Source organism: Erythrolamprus reginae, chromosome 3 (assembly GCF_031021105.1).
Source record: "Erythrolamprus reginae isolate rEryReg1 chromosome 3, rEryReg1.hap1, whole genome shotgun sequence".
Classification (NCBI taxonomy): Eukaryota; Metazoa; Chordata; class Lepidosauria; order Squamata; family Dipsadidae; genus Erythrolamprus; species Erythrolamprus reginae.
In genome coordinates this window covers 39,412,593-39,440,026 of record NC_091952.1, presented here as the reverse complement: position 1 = coordinate 39,440,026, position 27,434 = coordinate 39,412,593, and positions in this window count along the sequence as shown.

The window sequence follows — 27,434 nt, the reverse complement described above, 5'->3', positions numbered from 1 at the left end:
ATTGTGGAAGACATATGTTATGTTATAGTTTCTTGGTTGTTTTCCTTAATTTCTGAATTTTAAATTTCAGCTCTTTTCCCTACCTATTATTCACCCTAAACACTATATTGCTCAACAGTACTTTCCTTAATTACCTATTTTTCCTACATACAGTACATTTCCCTCTTTAGATGTAAACTGTAGACAATCTAAGGTTAAAGATTTTGGGGTTTGGGGAAGAAAGCACAGAGTCCAAAAATGCATTCCAGGCATTGATCACTCTATTGCTGAAGTCATATTTTTCTGCAATTTAGTTTGGAGTGGTTTATGTTAAGTTTGAATCTATTCATACCTTGGGAAGGGCTACTGTATCTGGGCTGCAAAAATATGGATGACAAATTGAATAGAATGTTAGTTTTCTGGTATTTATTTCTTCCATTGAGTGCCTCTCTAGATTTTTGCAACCCAAATTTGATAGCCATAACTTAAATCCATCCATTGTGCTACTGCACAAACACGAACTGTTTACTGCAACCATAGGGATTTGTTAGAAACTATAGTTTCCAACAGAAAAAAATTAATTAATAAATAGCTGTGTCAAAATGATTATTAAGCATTAATGTGAAAATAATATGCATTACAAATGATCAGTAGTGGCTCATTAAGTCTTTTTGGTTGGGGCTATTTAGTGTTCTTCTTGAGTTCCCAAAGACATGTTTCTTGTGGAGATAGGGATTCAGAAGAACTCAAAAGGTGAGCATTGAAATATTACTGCTGTGTTTGATGTACTAATCAAATGAAGCTCTCTGACCATACCAGGCTGTGAAACCCAATTTATCAGGTGTCACTCCAGTCAACCTTATAACACCTTGTCTATATGCTTGCTCCATCTCCTCAAAATGGAAGTTTTGCACCTATAGCAATTAATCCTGAATGAAAATCACATTTTCAAGGGGACATAGGGAGTAAAGAAAGGAGAATTTCTCATTAAAAACATTTCATAAAAGAGACCATACCATGAGTCTCTTTTAATACGATGACGTTTTCTCCTATATAACTGTAAAATAATTCGGTATTTGGATTTCAGCGGGGAGTTCGCTCAGAGTAAGCTAAGAGAAGTAGGGCTCTGATTAAGCTGAAAATCTCATTACATCATTTCTCAGATATTGTTAGATAATTCATTCAAATTAAGACAATTCAATATGCTGCTTCATCACTGTGGTTTGACATTAAGCTGCCAGAGCCTTGACAAGTGGCAGTGGAAGCTAAGTAGGATCAGGTCTGGTTACTTTTTAAATGAAAAACTATCAAGGAATTCCAGAGCTGTAGGCTAAATCTGGAAGGTAAATGCATCGTGGAAAACCCCCCCACTTCTGTATTGGATGAGCCCATGAAATCACCAGAAATTGAGTTCAATTCAAAGGCTTGAATTGAATTTATTTGGCTGGAATGTAATTGGACACAGCCAGTTCTTCCTTCCTGCCTAGCTTTGTTCCTGAGTATCAGTCTGCAGTCTGCATTGGTTGCCGATCAGTTTCCGGTCACAATTCAAAGTGTTGGTTATGACCTATAAAGCCCTTCATGGCACCGGACCAGAATATCTTCGAGACCGCCTTCTGCCGCACGAATCCCAGGGGCCGGTTAGGTCCCACACAGGTGGCCTTCTCCGGGGCCCGTCGGCTGGCGGGACCCAGGGGAAGAGCCTTCTCTGTGGCAGCCCCGACCCTCTAGAACAGCACCCCCCGGAGATTAGGATTGCTCCCACTCTCCTTGCCTTTCGTAAACTCCTTAAAACCCACCTCTGCCATCAGGCATGGGGGAACTGATGGCTATGTAGTTTTATGTATGGTATGTTTGTGTGTATGCTTTTTAAATAATGGGTTTTTAGACTTTTAATATTAGATTTGTTATTTTAGACTTTTAATATTAGATTTGTTACTGTATATTGTTTTATTGTCTAATTAATAATAATAATAATAATAATAATAATAATAATAATAATAATCAGAAGCCCAGATGTAGATCTTCCTATTTGGGGAAGGGCTGCTCGTCGCCGGCGCTACCTGTGTGCTCACGGCAGCGGGTGTGGGTGCACGTGCATCAGGCACGTGCGGGTGTGCATGTTGATGCAAGATTAGGCTTCCTGTGCATGTGCAGAAGTGGAATCTTGTGCAAGGATGTTTGCACGTGTGAGATTTCGCCATTTTTCAGTGATTTCTTGGCTTCTGCACATGAGCGGAAGCCAAAAACTGCCAAAAATCAGCCAAATTTCTCGCACACGATTGCCCCGCATGAAATTTGGCTTCTTGTGCATGTGCAGAAGCCAAATCTCACACCAATGTACCCAGCTGCAGCCCAATACTGTTCCTGTTACATTTTCTTCATTTAATTAAGGACTGGCATCATTCTTAGCAGCAACAACATCCTTACTATATTAGCAGAGGGATGGGTAGAAAATGACATTTATTCATATTAAGTACCATAGATTCAGTAAAGCTCAGTTTAATAAATTGAATGGGACCCCAAAAGGGTTGCACTAGAAAACCCTGAATTTTACTTCCTGCTTTTTCTACCTCTCACAAGAAAATAGTGAAACCGTCCAAATAAACGCATTAGTGTTTATTTCTCTGTTTCTCCTAAAATCATTGTAACTGGAAGTAAAAAGAAGATAGTATTTCTGATCAATAACACCATAGTTGTATTATTGTTCTCCTCTTCCTTATACAACTTATATTTTTGCTGAGAGTTTGTGGTGGAAAGAACCTTGCCAAAAATAGATTTGAATTTGTAAAATATGGAATTTAAGTTCACCTCTTGTCTAAAGGCAATCAAATTTGACATTAAATTAGACATTAAAATAGATTTCAATTTCAGATTTTAGATTAGAAATATGATTCAGAATAAGATGGAAGCATCTGAAAGTAATGTTTATGGTCAAACAGTGTGGTAAAATGCTGCGAACAATTATAAATGTAATTTGGTACTACTGGTTTTTTTTTAAAAAAAATTGGTACTGCTTTATTTTCATATTTTCTATCTTCAACAGTTCTTGTATCTTCCTGGATTAGTCATGCTGGATGAGAATATGCAATATGTCATACAACAAGATTATGAATCATATAAAATCATAGTAAGATGTAATCAATCAAGTCTCTCAACACAATGAGGTCATTAAATGTAAATGAATCGTAAATCAAAAGTAAAAGGTGATTTTTTTTTCTTCTCACAGCTAAAAATACTCAAATATTCTGAGCAGCTTTACGTCATGTCTAATATAAATATAAAAATTGCAATTTACATAATGAGTCTGAATATAATATATGCTCTAATGTAAGAAATCAGATTTTATTAGCTGATGAGAGAGAAAGAACATTAAGTGAAATTGGAACAGTTCTGATAGTCTTCCTAATAGCCCTAGGGTTGTATAATGGAACAGATACACACACACACACACACACGCACACACAGACACAATCTTTACAAGGACATTTCACATTTTCCCCCAAATAGGTCAATTAATATACACTGCTCAAAAAAATAAAGGGAACACTTAAACAACACACTATAACTCCAAGTAAATCAAACTTCTGTGAAATCAAACTGTTATGAAGCAACACTGATTGACAATCAATTTCACATGCTGTTGTACACATTCAACTTTGCACAGAACAAAGTATTCAATGAGAATATTTCATTCATTCCGATCTAGGATGTGTTCTTTGAGTGTTCCTTTTATTTTCTTGAGCAGTATAATTTATACTCTAGCATTTTACATATATCTACTTAAAACTACGTATCCTGCCATTTCCACATTTATCTTTCTAAGAAAATCAGTATGAAATATTTCATATATTGTAGTATGGAGCCTGCAAGATGGTTGTACTATCTGTGATATATGGATTGCAAATGCCATCGATGATGTTTTTTATGGTTTTAATGTTCTTAAATATAGCTTTATCCTTTATTTGTATTTTGCTAATTATACAGTGATACTTTGTCTTACAAACTTAATTGGTTCTGGGATGAGGTTCTTAAGGTGAAAAGTTTGTAAGACGAAACAATGTTTCCCATAGGAATCAATGGAAAAGTGATTAATACGTGCAAGCCCAAAATTCACCCCTTTTGCCAGCCGCAGGACCCATTTTTGCACTGCTGGAATTCCCCTGATGCTCCCCCCCCATGGGAAAGCCCACCTCTGGACTTCCGTGTTTTTGTGATGCTGCAGGGGAATCCCAGCATCGCAAAAATGAGCGCTTCACTGGCAACGGAAGTCCAGAGGTGGGGTTTCCCAGCGAAGGGGGCATCAGTGAAATCGCAACATCACAAAAACACCAAAGTCCTCAAAACCCCACCTCCGGACCTCTGTGTTTTTGCGATGCTGCGATTTCACTGAGGCTCCCCTCGCTGGGAAACCCCACCTCCGGACTTCCATTGCCAGCGAAGCACCCGTTTTTGCATTGCTGGGATTCCCCTGCAGCATCATAAAAACACAGAAGTCCGGAGGTGGGGTTTCCCATGGAGGGGAGCCTCAGGAGAATCCCAGCAGTGCAAAAACGGGTGCTTCGCTGGCAACGGAAGTCCGGAGGTGGGGTTTGTAAGGTGAAAATAGTTGGTAAGAAGAGGCAGAAAAATCTTAAACCCTGGGTTTGTATCTCAAAAAGTTTGTATGACGAGGCGTTTGTAAGATGAGGTATCACTGTATTTTGCTGTGTGTTTTAATTTTGTGATTTGTCCAGAATAATGTATAGATAGCTTTAGAGACTGAGTGACTAACTGATTTACTGACTTATTGATTGATTAAATAAATGAATCAACATTGTTTTCATTGAGTTAGGTCTTTTGGGTTTTTTAAAGTCATTATTTGAGGCTGCACTAATTTTCTAAATCAATGCGCCATATTTCTCTTAGATACTGTATTGCCTGGGGTGGGGGAATGCATTAGAAAATAAGATTTGCATGCAGAGATTTTAACAGCATGAGATGTCAAAACCCAAGCAAATATAAGCAAGGAACAGATAATCTTGTAAGTGTCATAACATCTCCATGCTTGCGTCTTCTGCATAGCTCTGAAAGTTTCTTTTAACACCTCCATAACATATTTTTATTTAACACTCACCTTAACAAATTATAAATCCATTGAAAATGTGTTATTAGCCAATGGCAACAAAACTGTCAAGACAGTGAGCAGTGTTAGATTATTTTATCATTTGTTTTGAAAGATCAAGATTTCAAAATATCAGCTATATCAACGGAGCAAAAAAAACCCCAACACATTTTAAAAAATGAATTTCTTAGGTTTCTGTATTTCAGTGAAAATACAGCAAAGTCTCGGTACAATGTTCTTATCAGGATAAACAAGGATTAGTAAAATAAGACAGAGAAAATAGCAGGAAAAAATATTAACTAGTGGCTGATCCCTGAATGGTTAAAACAAATATTAAGCCAAAAGTGAAATGACTCTACAATGCAAATTTCCTTCATAATACAGAAATCTGCTTACAATATTCAAAGGAGAAGCAGAAGCAGCATTATTTCAAGCTTATAGCACAAAGTCAGAGTTTGAGACTGATGGGATATAATAAAAATATAACAGAAGAACCAGATGGATATGCTATCAATAGCAGGAAAGGTAGATAAATGGTATACTTTTTTTCCTCAGGTGTTGAAAAAGTCTGTCATCACAATTTACGTTTTTATTGAAAAGTATATAAAAAACAACTGAAATGTGATGAAACCAAGAACAAACTGTCAATTCTGTCCTGTGTAGCTTGGCACAAAGTCTCAACCCAGCAAGAAATGAGACAATTTGCAATGATATTTAACTTATTTAAAGTCAGGCAGAAACTCATCCTGTTCCCATCAAAATGTAATATCTTCTCTAATACATTGTTTGAGAACTCAGTATGTGGAGTGATGCTCTTTGGAAAACAAAAGAGGTTACAAAAATGTTATTTAGAATAGAATAGAATAGAATAGAATTCTTTATTGGCCAAGTGTGATTGGACACACAAGGAATTTGTCTTGGTGCATATGCTCTCAGTGTACATAAAGAATTATGTGGTACAACACTTAATGATTGTCATAGAGGTCAAATAAGCAATGAAGAAACAATCAATATTAATTAAAATCTTAGGATACAAGCAACAAGTTACAGTCATACAGTCCTAAATGGGAGGAAAAGGATGATAGGAATGATGAGAAAAATTATTAGAAATAGAAGTGCAGATTTAATATAAAGTCTGACAGTGTTGAGGGAATTATTTGTTTAGTAGAGTAATGGCGTTTGGGAAAAAATGTTCTTGTGTCTAGTTGTCTTGGTGTGCAGTGTTCTGTAGCAATGTTTTGAGGGTAGGAGTTGAAACAGTTTATGCTCAAGATGCGAGAGGTCAGTAAATATTTTCACAGCCCTCTTTTTGACTCATGCAGTATACAGGTCCTCAATGGAATGCAGATTGGCAGCAATTGTTTTTTCTGCAGTTCTGATTATCCTCTGAAGTCTGTGTCAGTCTTGTTGGGTTGCAGAACCAAACCAGACAGTTACAGAGGTGCAGATGGCAGACTCAATGATTCCTTTGTAGAACTGTATCAGCAGCTCCTTGGGCAGTTTGAGCTTCTTGAGTGGGTGCAGAAAAAACATTATTTGTTGTGCTTTTTTGATGATGTCAAAAATACTACTGTAAAATAACAGCATTGGATTAATGGATAGTGAGTCCATTATCAAATCAGAATATTCCAAATATTGAAAAGTGAATTATTTTCTATAGGAGACAAGATAATAAGGGATAGGCAGATCCGTATTTTCATTATAGTCACATTTACATCCAGATCCTTTAAAAAAAATGTTGACAGATTATTTATACTGTATGGAAAAGTTTTTTCTCTTGTAATAACTGGTATTTTTTCTTTAAAAAAATATATTTTAAAAAGTTTATTAAACATATAAACATTAAAAAAGATCTTTTAACCTCTGTTTCATAACTGGTATTTTTTAATTCTTATTCCTCCTCACCAATTTTTTTGCTTCTGCATCAGTTGATATGTTTATCTGACATTCCTTTCCTCTCTCTGTCTGTCCATTCTTTCCTTTTACAGAAGGTGCTATATTCCAATCTTGTATTTTGCTGAAATAAATGTGTACAATTTCTTAGTTATGCTAATTTGAAATGATTCCTATGCCCATTCATTTCTTCCTCTCGCAAAGGATGACCTAATTCACTTCCTTGTTTATTGTGGGGGTGGGATCTTATTAGACCAACATAGATCTAAGCCTTTGGCAAGGCAACATTTCAAATTCTATTTGATGCCGTCTTGATCTACTTCAAAAATGGAGTGGCTTAACCCTTCGTATCCCATATATTCATCCATTCCGAATGTGTGTGGTAAAAGAAATGAAGTCATCACTTAAAGCACAAATAATAAATTATAGGTAAGAAATCAGAAATCTAATATTTGCAAGATAACATTTTAACATGTAAAATATTGATAGAAAAAAAATGGATTACAAGCAATCTGTTCTCTGGAATGACTGCTAGAAGGAATAAAAGTACCTATTGATAAAGGTTGCTTTTGCCAGCTTTATGACAGCAAATTGAGAATTGGCTGTTTAGGAGAAACATAGCAGAAAATGGAATGTGGTAATAATTGGCTACTCATATATTGTGCAGTAAAAGAAAGAGATATGGGTTCAAGAATGAAAGATTGCTTAAATGAAGCCAGAATAGCTCTACCTTAATTTGTTCAAAACTTCATGTGCTTCACTTTTTACTAATCCCCTACTAATCTTCTACTTATGTTCTACTAATGACAAGCAAGGTAATGTTTACTTTAGTATTTATAATAAAAGTCCGTAAGAACCTGTCAGTTCAGACCAATGGCTGATCCGTTCCATCATTCTATTTTCCACACTGTCCAACCGGATGTATCTTGAAAGCTCTCTCATGCATATGGCAATTAAGATGGGTTTAAAAGAAAATAAATATCAAGGAAGATTAATAGCTATTTATAGCCTTAGCTACCTTTCTGTCACTTTGATAACTCAGATGCTTGGTAGCCACTCAGAAACACAATGTTTTCCTTAGGTGAGCTCTATTTTGCCTGGTTGCTGCCTTATCACAGTTAATACCATAGGCTTTGTGGTTTGGGATGGAAGCTCTGCTATTCCACATCACATAAAACAAAATGTATTAAATTATTCTTTAGCATAAGAAACTTTAGTTTGGCTTAATTTTGTTTTATACAAGCACATGAGTTTGATATTTCAACTGCCTTGAGATTTAGTTACAGATTCATACACTCTAGATGAACTTATTGAAAAGCTGCATGCATAATATGATTAAATATAAGCTGGGTATTCACCTCTTGTGTTTATAATTGGTGACAAAGAAGATCCCTTTATATTTGTGATCTTTCTGTAGACTATAAAGCAGACTGGAAAGCCACATGATACAAAATATCAACATAATCATACATCTTCCCTTTTACTTTTAAAAGATCTACCGTTTCTCAGGAAAGCATCAAATTTTTGCCTTGATTTACGAGATGCTTACCAAGTCACAATTGCTATTTAAAATAAATTCTAATTGAGTATGTGAATCCATTAACATGGAACAGATGGGTTTCAAATTGTCTCTTGAATGCAAGGTCATCTCTTCAGTTTTGAAACTTTTAAATTTTGGTTTTCATAATTATTGCCATATAATGTACTGAATGAATGATAATCCCTCCAAGCATGATTATCTGATGTACAAGATCTTTATCTGTAATTACAGGCCAACATGTCAGACTTCATCTGAAGGTATAAACTAAAAAAAACCTAAGAAAAAAAGAATAGAGGTGAGTTGATTCAAATGTCAAACTACTTCATCTTTTTCTGTATGAAGGATCAAGCACATTTTAAAAAACAAATCAGTAGCAGATACTTTGGTGGCCTTTCAATTTCTCCTGATTTGAGAGTATGGTTGTTAGACCGTATAATTGAGACACCAAAGTACACCCAAGCAATATGACCCTGAGCTTTCTTTTGTCAATTGGGCCTGCAATACTTGCTAATGTCATTAATCCATATTGTTTTAGAACAAGATCCATCTTGTTTCTCTCTTTCATGTGCACTTTTTAACAATTGGGATCCATTCTATGACTGCCCTGGTCTATCTGGCAGGTGGACTAAAGCAGTCTTTGATCATATAGTCATTGAAAGAAGTATAGCTTCCTGGATAAAAATCTGGAGATTATACTAGTACAAATAACAATGTAAACAGTATATAAGCAGGGGTGGATACTAACTCACCTTGCTGCTGGTTTGCTTCTTCCTACGCCATGTGGGTGTGCTGAAAATAAGATGGTGACCGCATACACAGTGCCAGAAACTCGGCTTCTGCACATGCTCAGAGGAATTTTGTTTAATTTATTTTTTTTTAAAGATGGTGGCGCAGATGGTCTGGCACTGACCGAACTGAGTCAGTAACATCATCATGATGTCCCTAGTGGGTCACTTCCAGTTTGGGTAAACTGGTCCAAACCAGTGTAAAGAAGTATGTACCATATTTTTCAGAGTATAAGATGTACCTTTCCCCCTAAGAGAGTAGAAATGTCAGTGCGTCTTATACACTGATTACAGCCATGTTTGGCCTCCTGAAACACCACTCCTGCATTTCATGTTTGCAAAAAATGAGCCCCTTATTTTCAGAGAATTTGGGAGGCCTGCAGAGTGCTCCTGGGGACTGGGGGAAGGTAAACACAACCCCCTTTTTGTGGAAAAATGGGCCAAAAAAGGGCCATTTTTTTGCAAAAATCAAGGTGTTTTTGCCTTTCTGCAGCCCCTAGGACAGCGGTCCCCAAACTATGGCCCGCGGGCCACATGCGGCCCGCTGAGGCCATTTATCCGGCCCGCGGGTGAGTGACAGGAGCACATCTAATTTTCCATGAATAAAATGCAGTATTTTGTTAGTAACTAATATCAATCATCAAAAAAGTTGCAAAAGTTTTTTTTCTAATTTTGTCATCCAGTTACATTCATTTTCTTTTAATTAAATTCCCTCCTCAAAAAAGTACAACACCAATTATATTTCTAACTTATTAACCATTATGCCAAAGTGCTTCCTTCTTTCTTTATACATTTTTCCATAAGCCAAGAAAACCTTGTATAGCCAATCTGATGTTAACAAAAGAAAATTAAAAACAAAACATAAACAGATATGAATTTCAGACTTCTTTCCCCCCCTCTAAATAGTACGTTCCCATTTTGTTTTTTACTTTAAAATAAGGTATGTGCAGTGTGCATAGGGATTTGTTCATAGGTTTTTTTTATAGTCCGGCCCTCCAACAGTCCAAGGGACAGTGAACTGGCCCCCTGTGTAAAAAGTTTGGGGACCCCTGCCCTAGGAGAACTCTGCAGGCTGCCCAAAACCATTTGCACACCCCATTTTTGCAAAAAGTGGGTGAAGAATGGGCCATTTTGCAAAAGGGGGGTAAAATGGGTCCATTTTTGCAAACAAATGGGACTGTTTTTGAAAAAATTGGGGTGCGCAGAGGGTTTAGGAGGTCTACAGAGTGCTCTGGGAACTGAGGGAAGGCAAAAACATTCCCATTTTTTTTTTTTAAAAAGGCCAAATTTTGCAAAAAAAAAAAAAAAAGAGGGGGCAGGTAGAAGTTTTGGACGGTTGCAGAATGCTCCTGAGGGCCGGGAAGGACCAAAACATTTTTTTCTTATTTATTTATTTGAAATCTCTGGGCGTCTTATACATCAGTGCATCTTATAGTCTGAAAAATACGGTATGTATTTATATACGAGTATATACTTCACATATCCACAACCACACCCACATCGAGAGAGATGTGGTGTGCAAGTCTGGGCAAAATGTCATCCAATATTCTGTGTTTTCATCCTTAATTCTGAAATTGAGGTCATATTATTGACTTTTGAGTTATTTTTAAAAAGAATAATAAACATAAATTGAGTATATCATTAGACTGGAATATTCCACTAATTTTCTCATTAGGTTTCACCCTGACTGTCAATTTGTGAGGAAAAAGCTAATTGCAGAGAGGAGTGAGGGAGGGAGAAAGAGAAAGCTATTATAAGAAATGAATAAGAATGCAGAAATCTGGTTGTTTTCCTCTACAACAATGGTATCCTTCCAATTCCCCTTTAACATTTGAGTTGGAGCTGGACTTTGGGCCTTTCAAAAAATTGGCCCAGCTTACCCCAGTTTGTTCTTGCTGTTGTTATTATGTCCAAGCCATTGCAACCCCATGGATAATGTTCCTTCAGGCTTTCCTATCCTCTACTAATATGTCGGAAGAAAGACCCCCGTGGAGAGCAGGTAACGGCAAGCAACGTTTATTCAATTCAGTAACAACACAACACTTAACTTCGCTCGGCAGGGTATTTAAGGCTGACAACTTGCTGACAGAACATCCAATCACGTAACTATAAAGAACCCGCCCAAAAGCAGCTGCCTGACAACAACCAATAGTCGTGGGGGAGGTTTTAGCCAATCAGATCCGCCGAGGGTACATAACATCTACCATCCCCCACTGCTCACACCGACTGCTTCAGTGACTCCATCCAGCCACTTCATTCTGTCATTCCATTCTTCTTTTGCCCTCAATCATTCCTAGCATTAGGCTCTTCTCCAGTGACTAGCCCAGTTATAGTGTTGTAACTCTATTTATACCTATAGATTTGAATAGTATTTTTTAAAAGTCTAGAAATAAAGTGAGTTTTAAGGCAGAGCTACAAAGTTCCTCATACAATGCTATATAGTACTGCACACATCAGAACAACTAGACACAGGAACAGTTTCCCTGAGTGCCATCACTCTGCTAAAGAAATAATTCCCTCACCACTGTCAAACTATTTACTAAGTCTGCACTACTATTAATCTTCTCATCGTTCCCATCGCCCATCTCCTTCCACTAATGACTGTAACTTTGTTGCTTGTATCCTTATGATTTACATTGACTAGTTTCTAATATGATTTGATTGCTTATTTGTACCCGGTATATCATTAAATGTTGTACTTATGATTTTTGACAAATGTATCTTTTCTTTTATGTACACTGAGAGCATATGCACCAAAAAATTCACACTTGGCCAATTAAAAATTCTATTCTGTTCTATTCTATTCTATTCTATTCTATTCTCCAATATTGAGGTGAAGTATAGGCATCATTTTAATACCCTTGCCCTCCAAAACTCTGCAATGTGATATTAAAAAGTACTTATCAGCTTAAAATTTCCCATGGCGCAGCAGTTCAAATTATTTATTTACTTGGATACCAGTTTTGTGCTACCCAGAGCCTAGAAGGAGATAGATGGATAACCTCTCTAAATATAGATCAATATGCATATATTGACAATTAGCAAATGGATGAGGCACGAGTAAGAATAATTACTGAAGAGGGCAATGTGGACAATAGAAAGAGATTTGTTATGTATATCCACAGGTCTTCTGAAATCTGCTTCGTTTTATGTTTTGAATAATACTTTCTACATTATAAATCATGTATAATACAGTCGGGGTGGTTTCCTGCTGTTTTGGCTTGAATCACGCAAACTAGTAGCGACCCGCTGGTGATGTCTCGTTGGTGTCATGGATCCCGTTCAGTCAATGCTGGTCTATGGGTGCCACCATCTTTTTTTTTTTTTAGATTTTTTTTCCCAATTTTTTTTATTTTATGGAAGTTTTTCCCCTCTGCTGCTTGAAAAGGGGTCTTCCTGTATGTCCCTGGCTTTATAATTATCTTTATTCCTTTGCTTGAAGCACAGCTGATCAGTCCCTCAATTCTGTTTCAAGTTGATTAGAGCTACTGAGCATGTGCGGAAACAAAATTGCATGAGGGGACACACAACCACAAAATGGCAAAGGTAAGTGGATGCCATCCCTGAATACAGTGCCCTGTACTGCAATAGCTATATTATAGTGACATGGATTTAATATCTGAATGATAATATTAAACCATGAAAGAAAAAAACCGGAACATACTACATAAAATATATAAGGTGTTACAGCATGAAGACACTGTCAGAAGCTTTGTCTGTCACATAGAAACATTAATAAAAAGTCATCTCAGATTGTTTTTAGTTTGGGATCACAGAATTTGAAAATAGTATTTCAAATACTATTTTATAGTTTGTATTTTTGAAGTTAAAGTTAAATGTGAAAGGGATACAAAAGAGAGAGGCTGGGGAAAATATTCATTTCTTGAATGGTGTAATGCTACTAAAGATGAAATATGATTATTATGCTCATAGACTAAATACAAAAGCTCCTACTTTTCATTAAAGTTATCTCTTCTTTCTTGGATATCAATTCTAAATGGGAGAAAATATTCTCTCTCTCTCTCTCTCTCCCTCCCCCCCTCTCTCTGATTATATACATGCCCTTTGAATTATATTCTTCACAACTGTTTTATAAGCTTATTTAGGCCATCATGTAGTGTAATAACAGCACTGTGTGATTACAATTACAGTAATTGTTCTGCTTTGTACTTGTTCTGCTTTGTAATTATATTCCTGTCATTGGCCTTTGCCAGATTGTCTAACAAAGTAACCCTGTCATGTGGCCTATGTCCAATTACAATCCTACAAAGAAGTGGAAAGATAGCACAAAGGCCACATGTGTACACATGTTCAAATCCCTGAAGCCTCTGAAGAAACTCCATATAGACTTCTACCCTAGAAACTTTCGCCATTTCCCTCCTAATGACTCAGAATCACCCAGCCAATACAATGTATGCTTACCAAAGTCTACAAGGTGATAACAGTAAATGGATCAGGCAATTTAAAAAAACTGTCTTCATTATTATTATTTCAGTATATTCAACAGTGGATGGAAGAGAGTGTTAAGCCAGAAGCAGAGATGTTATTTGTATCCTACTGCTTTTGGCTGTGTGGAAAGCAAGGTATGTTTGTGTGTATGTTTGGTTTTATAATAGGGGTTTTTAGTTGTTTTTATTATTGGATTGTACATATTGTGTTTATTATTGTTGTCAGCCGCCCCGAGTCTGCGGAGAGGGGCGGCATAAAAATCTAATAAATTATTATTATTATTATTATTATTATTATTATTATTATTATCATCATCATCATCATCATCATCTAGGGCCACTTTTTGAAATAAAAGCACATTAAATTACAGTCACTTGTTTCTGACAACCACTAAATCTGCCTTTATTAAACTCACAGAAATTCAAGTCTTAGGAAAGGCAGGCTTTAAGGTAAGGAAAACAAATTCTATTTCTTCTTGATTTACTTCAGAAACTTGGAGAACTTTTGGCTCTCCATTGATTCAGTCAGTCCCACTGAAGATTTATAAGGTAGGATAAATAAAACTATGGCTTAAACACAAAGAAAAATGTAATTGATGTTTAAATCACATTACTAATATTTTCTTTCCTTCTGAGGGCATATGGCTACTGTACTAATTGTCTAAGTTGATTGTATCTAGTTCTATCTATGTATTCTTCCTTACCTTTATCGCCCACTCCTTTTGTGCCTGCAGCTTGTAAACTGAGAGGTGTCTCTGACACAACTTTATTATTCCTTGAGAAAAAGTCCAAGACAGCTCAGAAATACTCTGACTGATAAGGCATGGGTGCAGGTGCAAAGAGCACTAGAATACATTCAGGCAGAAAAAGGGATGTTGGCTTCTCATTGCAAGATGTTTTGTATATGTTCTGATATGTTCCTTTCCTGCAAGAACTAAACAAGGCATAGCACTTCGGTTGCCTGGACCTGGTATCACAGGGACAGAATCTAATGAGGCCTACTCACGAAGGAGCAGATAAAAAAAATTGAAGATGTAGAGAGATGAAACTGGCCAATAGTTCCACAATCTTAGCCAGGTTCCCTTTGAAAAGCACTCAGAAATGTGTTGAGCTACTGCAGAAATTGTTGCTAGATGCCACAGACATAAATTAAGAAGAGTCCATCCTGGGACTTGGTTCTAGTTTGTGTGTGCAAATCTGATTTGTGAAGAGACCACACTTGAGTGGGAGGCCTGATGGAAAGTAGTCTAACTGTTTTGTTTATGAGACAGTTCACATATGGTATTTATTATGTTAGGAGCAGGGGTGGGCTACTGCCCGTACGGGGGGTGGGGAATGCAGTGGGGTAGCAAAAATGGAGCTCCACGTCAGAGCATCCAATTTGCACTGAAAGATGTTGAAAGAAAATACAGGGTGTCCTGTACAAGCAACGCCCACAGTGTGGTAGTAAAAAATTTGGTAGACCTTCACTGGTTAGGAGATCACGGCACCAAGTTTTAGAAACTCTGCAATAACTAATACAATTCCATTACCAATTTTTAAAAAAATGTATTTATTTTGTCCAATACACAATACATATTGAAGAGAATAGACATGAAGTATTATATATAAAGAAAAGATATAAAAATAGAGGAGAAGATATATGAAAGGGAGAAAAGATATATGATATATGAGATAAGGAGAGACAATTGGACAGGGGACAAAAGGCACACTAGTGCACTTATGTATGCCCCTTACTGACCTCTTAGGAACCTGGAGAGGTCAATCGTGGATAGTCTAAGGGAGAAATGTTGGGGGTTAGGGGTTGACACTATTGAGTCTGGTAATGAGTTCCACGCTTCGACACCTCGATTGCTAAAGTCATATTTTTTACAGTCAAGCTTGGAGCGATTAATATTAAGTTTGAATTTGTTGCGTGCTCTTGTGTTGTTGCGGTTGAAGCTGAAGTAGTCATTGACAGGCAGGACTTTGCAGCATATGATTTTGTGGGCAATACTTAGATCGCAATTTGCAAATTCCTTTTGCAAATTCTTTTAGCATTGTGGCATTTAGAAATCTTCTTTATATGCAAGTCAAATGCATAGGCATTTGACAGCACTTCAGAAGTTTGGGGTAGAATTCTCATAATTAATACACAGAATAACAGAACAACAGATTTGGAACGGACCTTGGAGGTCTTTTGTCCAACCGCCTGCTCAAGCAGAATATCCTATACCATTTCAGGCAAACAGTTGTCTTCTTTTCTTAAAGAATTTGGAGAACCCACATCTTCTGGATGTAAGTTGTTCCACTGATTCATTGTTCTCACTAATAGAAAAATTACCCTTAGTTCTAGGTTGGTTATATTGAAGGGCTAACAAACCTTTTACTACCACACTGTGGGTGTGGCTTATGCAGGATGCCCTGCATTTTCTTTCAACATCTTTCAGGGCAAATTGGGTGCTCTGGGGTGGAGCTCCATTTCTGCTACCCTTCTGCGTTCCCCCAGTACGGGCAGTAGCCCACCCCTGGTTGGTTATCTCCTTGAAGATTCAAAGATCTGGACAGAAGCTACAGTGAAAAAAAATTACTCCTATAAAATAATTCACTACCAAAAAAAGCAGTGACAGGCTGATGTTGATATCGCTCTCTTACTGGAAATCTGCTATCAAGGCTTTTATTCTTTTCCTTGCTAACCCAATTGTTTACTTTCCTTTCCAAATACACCAGGAGCAACTAGAGTAAAAGATGAAGCAGAATCTTCCTTTTATCTTGCACACTGTCTTCTGGGACAGAATATCACTGATGGCGATAAACATTTCACACTCTAAGAATAGCTTTCTCAGGGCCTCTGAAACCCGAGGGTAGCAATAACATGATATCCTTTAGAACAAGGAAAGTAGACGCAACTAGACGTGGTATGGTGTCTCCTGGTGATCATACGATGCTGCAGTGCAGTGGAGAAATTGAAACAGTATGCAGTGTATGAAAATGACTTCATCATCTGTCATGAACTGTATCATTGGCTGGGCATATGGAAAGCACACTCTCTCCATTATGTGTTGCATTCCAGAAGTACTGTTAGATGCTGTAGCAAAGCAAGACCTGTACTACAAAAAACACTAAGAAATGAGGTTTCCCCCCACTATTTTTCCAAACATTTCCATGCTTCTAAAGGGTCTTAACTCATTTCCAAAATTTCCTAAATTCCTTATGAAACCCATTGATGCATTGCTGGGAATAGCTTTGGGGAAATTTAATCTCAAGAGCTGGATTGTTTGCAGATATAGTCCTGGAACCTGTCCACAGAGCTATTATTACTATGAAAAGGGAGGGAGGAAAGGAAAGAAGGAAATTATTTTAACATTTGTTTTTTCTGCAGGACTAAACCCTGATGTATTGTGGAGAGGAAATACACCACAAGCTCATAGAAAAAAGGGTATTCATCAGAGTCAGGAGATAAAATTAACTACATATTTTTAACAGAAATTATCTGCCCCTTTCCATGCATCTCCTCTCCCCTCTATTATTGGTCATAGCCTCAACATATTAGATTCAAAAAATAAAGTTAAAATGCAGCAATAAACTGAACAGGGATAATGCAATAGAAACCTGAAGATGTCAAGATTCACATCTAAATAGAATGATATACGAGGGTCACGCAGAAAGCAATGCATCACTTTTTTTTTTCAGACTACAGTAATGGTATAAATGCAAAACTTTAGATATACAATATATTATTTGAATTGTCAGGAGTGCGGGTGTAAATTTTGCGTTTCTTCAGACAGATAGCATAGCTGCAGCAGTGTTTCGAAATGGCATCTGTAAGTGATGTACGTTACAAGCAGTGTGTTGTCATTGATTTTTCACTGCGGAGAAAGAAACTGTTGGGAACATTCACAAATATTTGGCTACAGTTTATCGATAATCTGCAGTCGATAGAAGTACGGTTAGTCACGGAAGACGTTTTGAGGATGACGAAGAGGTGATTCGCACAGTGCAGAGCCTTTGTGACCAGAACAAGGAGTAGTACTGACATGGCATACACTCCCTTGTGTCTTGCTGGAGGAAGGCCATAGAACAGGATGGAGATTATGTGGAAAAATAGGAAGTGAAGAAGAACCATCATTCTTTCTTGTGTGTAAGTTTCATTGTGTTCAATAAATAATTGTGGGAGGAAAAAAACATGGTGCATTACTTTCTGGGTCACCCTCATATGATTAATCTATTTCAAGTGGTGTTATGCAAAGGAACCATTACAATCATTTTTTTAAAAATTTCTACAATGGTCAGACCCAAATAAAGTTCAAGTGCTTTGGGAAACTCATCATAAAACTTTACAGTTTATCCAGACTTTGAAAAATGTCCTTTCTTCCTCAATACCTGTGCATTTTTTACATTTCAAGAAGTCTGGGACAACTTATGTTTGTGCTGTCCCACAAACACAGAGAGAGATGCCACAAGACTAAGTGTAAGTGTAAATCTTCCATGTCTAAATTGGTATTCCCCAGCAATTTCCTATGCTACCACCAGCTCAACCCTAATTAATTCCACACACTACTCACATGAAGCCAACACTAGTTTTCAAGGCAATCCTAGTAGAATCCTGTCCACTAGGCAAAAGTAAGTTCCCAAGGCAAAGGAGAGTTCCAAGACAACGGCAAATCCACAGGCAAAGGCAAGGCAAGGCAAAGGCAACAGCTGAAGAAATACAACCTGAAATCCAAGAGAAGAACACACAGCAAGGAAATGAACATGTTGTTCCCAGCATCATCTCCATCTGTCTACTCTGCTAGCCAGCTTCTGGTGTAGCCTACCAAGAGAGGTAAGGCTGCCTCCTCATGATCAGCCTGGCATTCGCTCTCCTGCCTTTTCTCTGGCCTATGTGTTCTTGGATCAGGTACAGAAGGCAGTTCCTCTTCCTCATCCTGACGGCTGCATCTGCATGCTTTACACACCTGAATACTCAGGGCTATTTTGCTTCAGCTATGCTTCAGCCAAATCACCCACAGATAGCTGCTTGGAACTACTAACCAATTCCCTTCCTAACATGCCTGTAACTAGTTCATCGTCCTCAGAGTTGACATTGGGAGATGTATCTGGTGAAACAACTGGGGCGGTCATTACAAAGTTGTAAGCTTCTTGTTAGTTGGTGAGTTTAAGCCTATTTGCTAACCAACTGTTCTGCCTGACCGGGCTCAGGCAATGCGTAACAGTCCAAGGAAAAGAAATCAAACACACACATGCTCTGCTAATCAGCAAACTTGTATTAAATAAACAAAAAAGGGTTACTCAAAATAGTCCTTAGTGTCCGGAAACAATGAAAGAGCAAGGCTTACTTCAGCCGCATACAAAAACACAGGAAAAAAACAAACAAAGACAACCTGGAATGAGCAAAGATGTTTCAGGAGTCCTTTTGAATCTTTGGAGCAAACAGCAAGTCCCAGAGGTTTCACCTCCCACGTGTCTGAAAAAGCTGGGTTGGAAACTCCAAAGGCATGGCACAGAAACTTCAGAGCAGGAACCACAAAATAACACAGATAAACAGCCACAGTTTGCCTTGTGCTTTTGTTCCCTTTTATACCATTAGCCCTCATTAAGGGAACCACACCCAGCCCTCAGTATAAGAACCACACCCAGCCCAGGCGCTACTCTGATGACTTGTAATACTCCTTCAATCGATCCCTTCTTTGCATAGCTCTTTGGCTACACAGATTAATATATTGATCTGCAGAAGAATCCAAGGACAAAAGACTGTCTGAGGGACTGCATGCCAAATCCCCTGGGCTGTCTGCTGAATCCTGCGAACCAGTGGCCTTGTCCTCCTGGCTGTCTGCCACGTCTTCCTGGCTGTCTGCCACATCTTCCTGGCTGTCAGCCAGGCTTTCACACTCACTTTGTGCTGTGTCTCTCCCATCTGTCGGAGCAACAGCTGGCCCAGGCCCAAACACAACACCAACCAGTTAACATAATCAGTAATGGTAAGTGTGGGGTTTGTAGCCAACAACATTTTGTGACAAAATTAGTGGACCAGGGGAATGCTGTCAATGTGGTTTACTTGGACTTCAGTAAGGCTTTTGACAAAGTAGACCATAACCTACTGCTAAATAAACTAGAAAAATGTGGGATGGACATCAACACCTCCAGATGGATTCAAAATTGGCTAACTAGCAGCACTCAATGTGTAGTGCTCAATGGAACTACATCTACATGGAGGGATGTATGCAGTGGAGTGCCCCAAGGCTCTGTTTTGGGACCAGTACTCTTCAACATCTTCATCAATGACTTGGATGAGGGGATAGATGGGGAACTTATCAAATTTGCAGATGACACCAAACTGGCAGGAATAGCCAACACTCCAGAAGATAGGTACAAAATACAGAAGGATCTTGAACAAAATCTAACAAAATGAAATCCAATGGTGAAAAAAGTAAGGTTCTACATTTAGGCAAGAAAAGCAAAATGCACAGGTACAGTATATGTGGTACATTGCTCAACAGTAGTAACTATGAGAGGGATCTTGGAGTGCTAGTGGACAACCATTTAAGTATGAACCAGCAGTGTGCAGCAGCTGCTAAAAAAGCCAACACAGTTCTAGGCTGCATTAACAGGGGGATAGAATCAAGATCACATGAAGTGTTAATATCACTTTATAAGGCCTTGGTAAGGCCACACTTGGAATACTGCATTCAGTTTTGGTCGCCATGGTGCAAAAAGGATATTGAGACGCTAGAAAACGTGTAGAGAAGAGCAACAAAGATGATTAGGGGACTGGAAGCTAAAACATATAAAGAACGGTTGCAGGAACTGGGCATGGCTAGGTTAATGAAAAGAAGGATTAGGGGAGACATGATAGTATTCCAGTATCTCAGGAGTTGTCACAAAGGAGTCAACCTATTCTACAAAGCACCCAAGGGTAGAACAAGAAGAAATAGGTGGAAATTAAACAAGGAGAGAAGTAACTTAAAACTACGGAGACATTTCCTGACAGTCAGAATGGTTGACCAGTGGGACAGCTTGCCTCCAGAAGTTGTGAATGCCCCAACATTGGAAGTTTTTATGCAGATGTTGGATAACTATCTGTCTGAAGTAGTGTAGGGTTTGCTGCCTAAGCAGGGAATTGGACTAGAAGACCTCCAACTCTGTTGTTGTTGTTGTTGTTGTTGTTGTTGTTGTTGTTCTGTTGTTGTTATTGTCATTGTTGTTATTGTTGTTGTTGTTGTTGTTATTATTATTATTATTATTATTATTATTATTATATAAGTCAACTATTGGCAAGTCCCAAATGCAGCTAATTGACAATGATTTGGATAAATAAACTTGGCCTAAGTTATTTAGGAAAATTGTTTTGACATTTTCCTATGTAGGGAGAATGCAAAGCAATCTTTTTCTTCAGACAACCAAACCAAATTGTGTGGTTTGGCTTTGTTTTGATTTTTAAAATATTTAATAAATAGTTGACATGCTGCCCAAGTAGACAGTAGCATCTAGCTGACACAGGATGATTACAAGAGCAAAGCGTGTTGGCCATAGTTAGTACTTGTATGGAAAACTGACAAAAAATATTGATTGCAACTTAAAATATCATCCTAGACAAAGCAATGGCAAATCACTTCTACAACGCAGTGAGAAAATTGCACGTCTGCCTACAGCAGGAGTTGAGTTAGATTTAAAAACATTGCTATTATTCATAATCATGTTGTATGCAAGACATAAATATGAGCAAGCTGGGCCAAGGCTGGGGCATAAATGAAAAAAAGTTTTTAAATATTTTCACCTTCTGCAATCCTTAATTAACTTCTCTTTCTATAATTTGTAGTGAAACTTTGGCTTCACAATTTGCTGCAAGTAGTGCCATACCTTTCTCCATTTGTCCTTGTAACTCAGATGCCATGCCAGAAGAATGTACCATGTTAGCTTTATTCATGCAACTCACTTCACTGGGGCCCTGGAGGCAGATCATTAAAGTTGACTTAAGAGCTCCTTTTCAACCTGATCTCTCTTTTAAAATTTGCTTTCAGTAAAGAGGCAGAAGCTTGCTTCTCTAACTGGCTCTGGCTGGCTTGCCTGCTTGACATTTGAAGGCATAATGTGACTACAGGTTGGATGTGAAGAATCAGTTTTATGAGGCTGCTGATATGTGATACTGATGATTATTAAGGGGGTGATCTGTTCCTCTTGTGCACATTCTAAATATACCATCAGGGCTCCAGAAGTCATTGACCAATGACCTAGAATACAGAAACTCAAAAATATATGATATGCTTCAAAGCAGAGCAGAAAATGTGTGTCTGACAAAAAACTGGATAGTCATTATTTTTGTGTCAGCTTAAGTTAGGACATGTCAAGTAAGAAATGTCTGCTAGGAAAATTATGAATGATTTTTAAGAGTGAATTTTGAATGTAATTCTGCATATATAGGAGTTTGGGGATTTTAAACTTTTAAATTAATTTGAGTAAAGAGGACTCCAAATATGTCCCCTATGCTAGGGAATAGCTACATACCTAGATGGTGCTCATTGCACTAATACTAAACTATGGTGCTAATCTTTAAAGATGCATCTATTTCATCAGATTTTTAGTTGTTAGGTCATTTGATTTAATTTATCATTAATCAATATTTTTGCAGCATTTCTTCCTTTGTTTTTAAAGTTTGTTAGCTGTCTTGACTGCTTGCCAGAATAGAAAGGTAGGTATCAATAAATGAAGAGATACCCAGAGTATCATAAAGATTTTAATGAGTGGAAATTACATAGTGAAGTCCTTATTGGATCACTGACCTCACTGGATCAGTGATCTAATAAGGATCAGTCAACTCATCCACAACACATTTTGAATGTGAACTCCTGCCATGTTTTTCTGAAAATATATTCATGTTTTATTGAAAACAATATGCCAAAAAAGCATTGTTATCTGATTTGCCTACTATACCTGACTTTGTTCTAGGCATTCCTGTGTACTTTGATTGTACTGTCCAAAATACTTTTCGGCATTTTGTCTATTTTCACAGAAAGTCCACTGCTGTTTTTATATAATAAGTTCATATGTTTTGTATTAGCATTAGTATATTTCTCCTGTGCTACCAATTTTTTCTCTGGGCTTTTTAAAAATAAATTCACCAATGTGCTATTTCATTATTTTACCAGGCTCTTGAAGTAGAAGGGTTTCTCTCCCACTTCACAAATAGGCCAGATAGGGATGGTATGCAATCCTGCTATTGTGATTGAATGAATAATTGCTAAAAAAAAAATTTGGAGGGGGGGGATCCTAATATGTAGGAAAGGACAATAGTAATTTTTTAAAAATGGAATCTAGATATCAAACTGAATATTTTCTACATATCAAGTAAGTATTGCATTGGGAAATACCTAGAAAAAAAGAGCAACAACCTTTTTCAGAAAAAGAAATGGAAAATACAGGGAAATGTTTTTGGTCATAGTTGTACATTTGTTACTCTAACTTTGCCATGTCTCAGTAAAGTCCTTTTAGTACAGCTGAAGTCATATTTAACACATCCACAGTGAAAGGTGGGTGGATACATATGCTTACACAGAGACACACAGATACACACAGAGAGAGATTTTTGGCATTTTTAGCTGGAGTTTAAAATGGTTTAAGATCTTGGATCCAATGTAATTCAATGAGACTTGAAGATATATCCAGATTTTTCATATTACTGTTCTCATGTGACTTTAATTCTTGGAATATATTTCCTCTCATTTTATGATTCAGTAGTCATCCTAAAAGTTTACTTCGCTTAAAGCTTTGGAATTCAATGTATTTCTTCATGTTCTAAAATATAAATTAAAATCAAAGAAGCATATATCTTATGCATAAGCTAGCTTTTGAAAAAATACTGCACTTTTCCTGTTCGTTTACTTTATCTTTTGCTATGTCAAAATTAGGCTCAGGTTTAAAAATCTGCATTTTAGAACAGCCGTTCTAAAGCAATAAAAGTTCTAAAACAAATTAATAAAATAATAAAAGTTCATTTTAAGTCCAAAGTTTTAAAGCTGTTTTTCGAAGCAAAAAGACTCAAATTACAAACAAATTATCACTTGTAAAGCAAGTGTCAAGCAACTCCAGATGCAAATGAAGTAATGATAAGATAAATGTGTATGGTGTATTTTAGGCAAATATGCTATAAGCATTATGAGAGAAGATATTTTCCTTATTTCTACTGTGATATGTGTCAAGCTGTATTACTGTGTGCCACTGTTGTGTATCCATAATGGCATTTAACTCTGAACAAATGCAAACCTCTTTATTTTTCCACAATGTATCAAGAAGGAGACTGTTTTTCCAACTGTATCTTTTCAATGTGGAAACAATCATTCCTCTTTTCCAACAATAAACACGGTTCTGGCTATTTTTGGCAACAGTGAATGCATTTAAAGCTCCCTTGAAGCAATCCAGATAATTCAATGAAATCAGTGGTTTTCTACTTGGCAATCAAATTAAATAAACCTCTAATATCTGATGCCAAATTAAAGTCATTGCTGTTTCATCTTCTAATATTAATAGTAACATTGTTTCCCTCAATGTTATGTCTTAATAATACTGAATATTATGCCAGAATTGTTTTCATTTTTAGGCAAAAATTCAACTGGTGCAGCATCCTAAGGATGCTGGAAAAGGCTGTGTTGATTTAATTTCTGACTGGTAGGTAACCAGATTACCCAGCACTGACCTTTGGCTCACAATGATTGCTTTTCAAGTGAAGGCCTCAATCCAATTTGGACTTAACTTCTCCCCAGGCATTGCTCATGCCATCAAGCGCTCCTGATGACACCACAATAGCACAATTGTCTTTTCTTTCAGCTTATTTCATGATTCACAGAGACTGGTATTTTATGCATGTTTGGATTTGTAAATATTTACTATAAGCGATGATGGCAAGGTGGTGCTTTAGCGATGTGACATTTACAGCAGGGGTGGGTTCTAACTTACTTCACAGCCAGTTCATATTCATATTGTATTCACATTTATTGGATTTGTATGCCGCCCCTCTCCGTAGACTCGGGGCGGCTAACAACAGTGGTAAAAACAACATGCGACAATCCAATAGTAAAACAGCTAAAAACCCTTATTTTAAAACCAATCATACATACAAACATACCATACATAAATTGTAGAAGCCTAGGGGGAAAGAATATCTCAGTTCCCCCATGCCTGACGACAGAGGTGGGTTTTAAGAAGCTTCCGAAAGGCAAGAAGGGTGGGGGCTATTCTAATCTCTGGGGGGAGTTGGTTCCAGAAGGCCGGGGTCGCCACAGAGAAGGCTCTTCCCCTGGGTCCCGCCAAACAACATTGTTTAGTTGATGGGACCCGGAGAAGGCCCACTCTGTGGGACCTAATTGGTCGCTGGGATATGTGCGGCAGAAGGCGGTTCATCTTCTGACCATGCTGCATGGCTGCATATGCATGCACAGTGGCAAAAAATATTTTAAAAATCCACCACCACCCCCAAAAGCCCAAAATAAGATAGTGACCGCATTCACAGTGCCAGAAACTCAGCTTCTGTACATGCACAAAAGAAAACCTGGATTTTAAAAAAAAATCCAAAAAATACCCTCCCCCCACCCCCAAAAAGGATGGTGACTGCATTTACGTTGCCAGAAATTTGGCTTCTGCACATATGCAGAAGAAAAAAAACTGTGAAAAAATTCCCCACAAAAAAAATTGCAAACACTCAATCCCCTCCCTCCCACCAAAAGCCCAAAACAAGATGGTGACTGCATGCACAGTACTGGAAATTGAATTTCTGTACATGTGCAGAAAAAAAAGTGGGGGGAAATTAAAAAAAATTCTTCAAAAAAAATCCATTTTTTTAAAAAGATGGTGGTGTCTATGGACCGCCACCAATTGAACCAGTTCTGTGAGATCATCAAGATGTCACTAGCAGGTTGTTATCAGTTCAGGTGAACCAGGGAGGAATCCACCTCTGATTTACAGCTGTTTATAATTTATTAGATAATTTTATTAATATGATAGTAAATATCAATTCCTAACATCCTGTATGTTGCATATTCTTCATGCTTCCTTTCGTTGCCTGCCAACATATTTCTTCCCTTTATCTATTTAGAGAGGGATGTATTATAGCTGTAGCTGTTTATTAAATTATTAAACAATGTTTGGTTTATCTGATGAAAATTCCAGGAAGATCCTGTTTTAACTTTAAAGCACAAGGCTAAAAAAGCATCTTCAGAAACATCAATCCCATTTTGTTCACTGCAACTTATTCAATGGCAGATTTAGTCAACATCTACTGCCAAAAGCATTTATTCATGTGTAACCTACACGATCTCAGTAAGGTTACTTGCTTAAGGGGAGAGCAACAACATGAAAAATGGAAGAATGAGATGTTCTACTTGAACACTATAAGGCAATGGCGTAAAATATATAAGAGAAAGTACATAGCAGCTTTTTAAAAAATAAAACATTATGTTTGTCCATACCCGTCTTTGTTAAAAGCAGTTACCCACCTTTTCTAATATGCAATTACAAACATTATATCTTCTTGCAGCAGAAAATACATAGAAATACAAATTCAGCTTCATATTAGTACTGGCTACAAATGTTGTTATGAAATAAGAAGGTAAGTTGTCAAAGCACGGAACTCTTTACCAGACTCTGTAGGGTTATCCCCTAACCCCCAAAATTTTACCCTTAGACTATTCACGGTTGACCTCTCCAGATTCCTAAGATGTCAGTAAGGGGCATGCATAAGTGCACCAGTGTGCCTTCCTTTCCCTGTCCTACTGTCTCTCTCATGTTTCTACTTGCTCCATATATATGAACTCTATTATTCCCAATGATTATTTCTTCTATATTATTCCTAATGTCTTTCCTTCTATTCTGCTATTGATGTATTTTACCATGATTATATCCTCTGAAACCTTCATTATGGATTAGACTAACTAACTAACTAACTAACTAACTAACTAACTAACTAACTAACTAACTAACTAACCAAACGAATAAACAAACAAACAAATAAAATATCCTAGAGCAGTGATGGCGAACATTTTTTGCTTCACACGCCCAAATGGGTGTGTGAGTGTGCTAGCACGTGCACACGTGTCCATACCCATTCCCTCCCCCCATGCATGCTCACCTCCCCTTGCTGCCCCTGTGCATGTGTACAGTCTAGAAAAGGGAAGCTTCCTGAAGCCTCCAGAGTGCAAAAAAACAGCACAATGGGCAAACTAGAAGTCCGTTTTTATCTGTTGGCTGGTTTTTTGCACTCCCTGAAGCCTCCGGAGGGCGAAATGGCCTTCCCTAGGCTGAAAATCAGCTGGCTTACACGTGTATACACATTGCAGCTGACACGTGTATACACGCGTGCCCTCCAATATGGCTCCATGTGCTACCTATGACACACATAGAAACATAGAAGATTGACGGCAGAAAAAGACCTCATGGTCCATCTAGTCTACTCTTATACTATTTCCTGTATTTTATCTTAGGATGGATATATGTTTATCCCAGGCATGTTTAAATTCAGTTACTGTGGGTTTACCAACCACATCTGCTGGAAGTTTGTTCCAAACATCTACTACTCTAGTATTTTCTCACATTGCTTCTGATACTTTCCCCCAACTAACCCCAGATTGTGTCCCCTTGTTCTTGTGTTCACACGTGCCATAGGTTCATCATCACAGTGCTAGCGGTTCCATGGATTGTATCACACAGTACTGCAATGT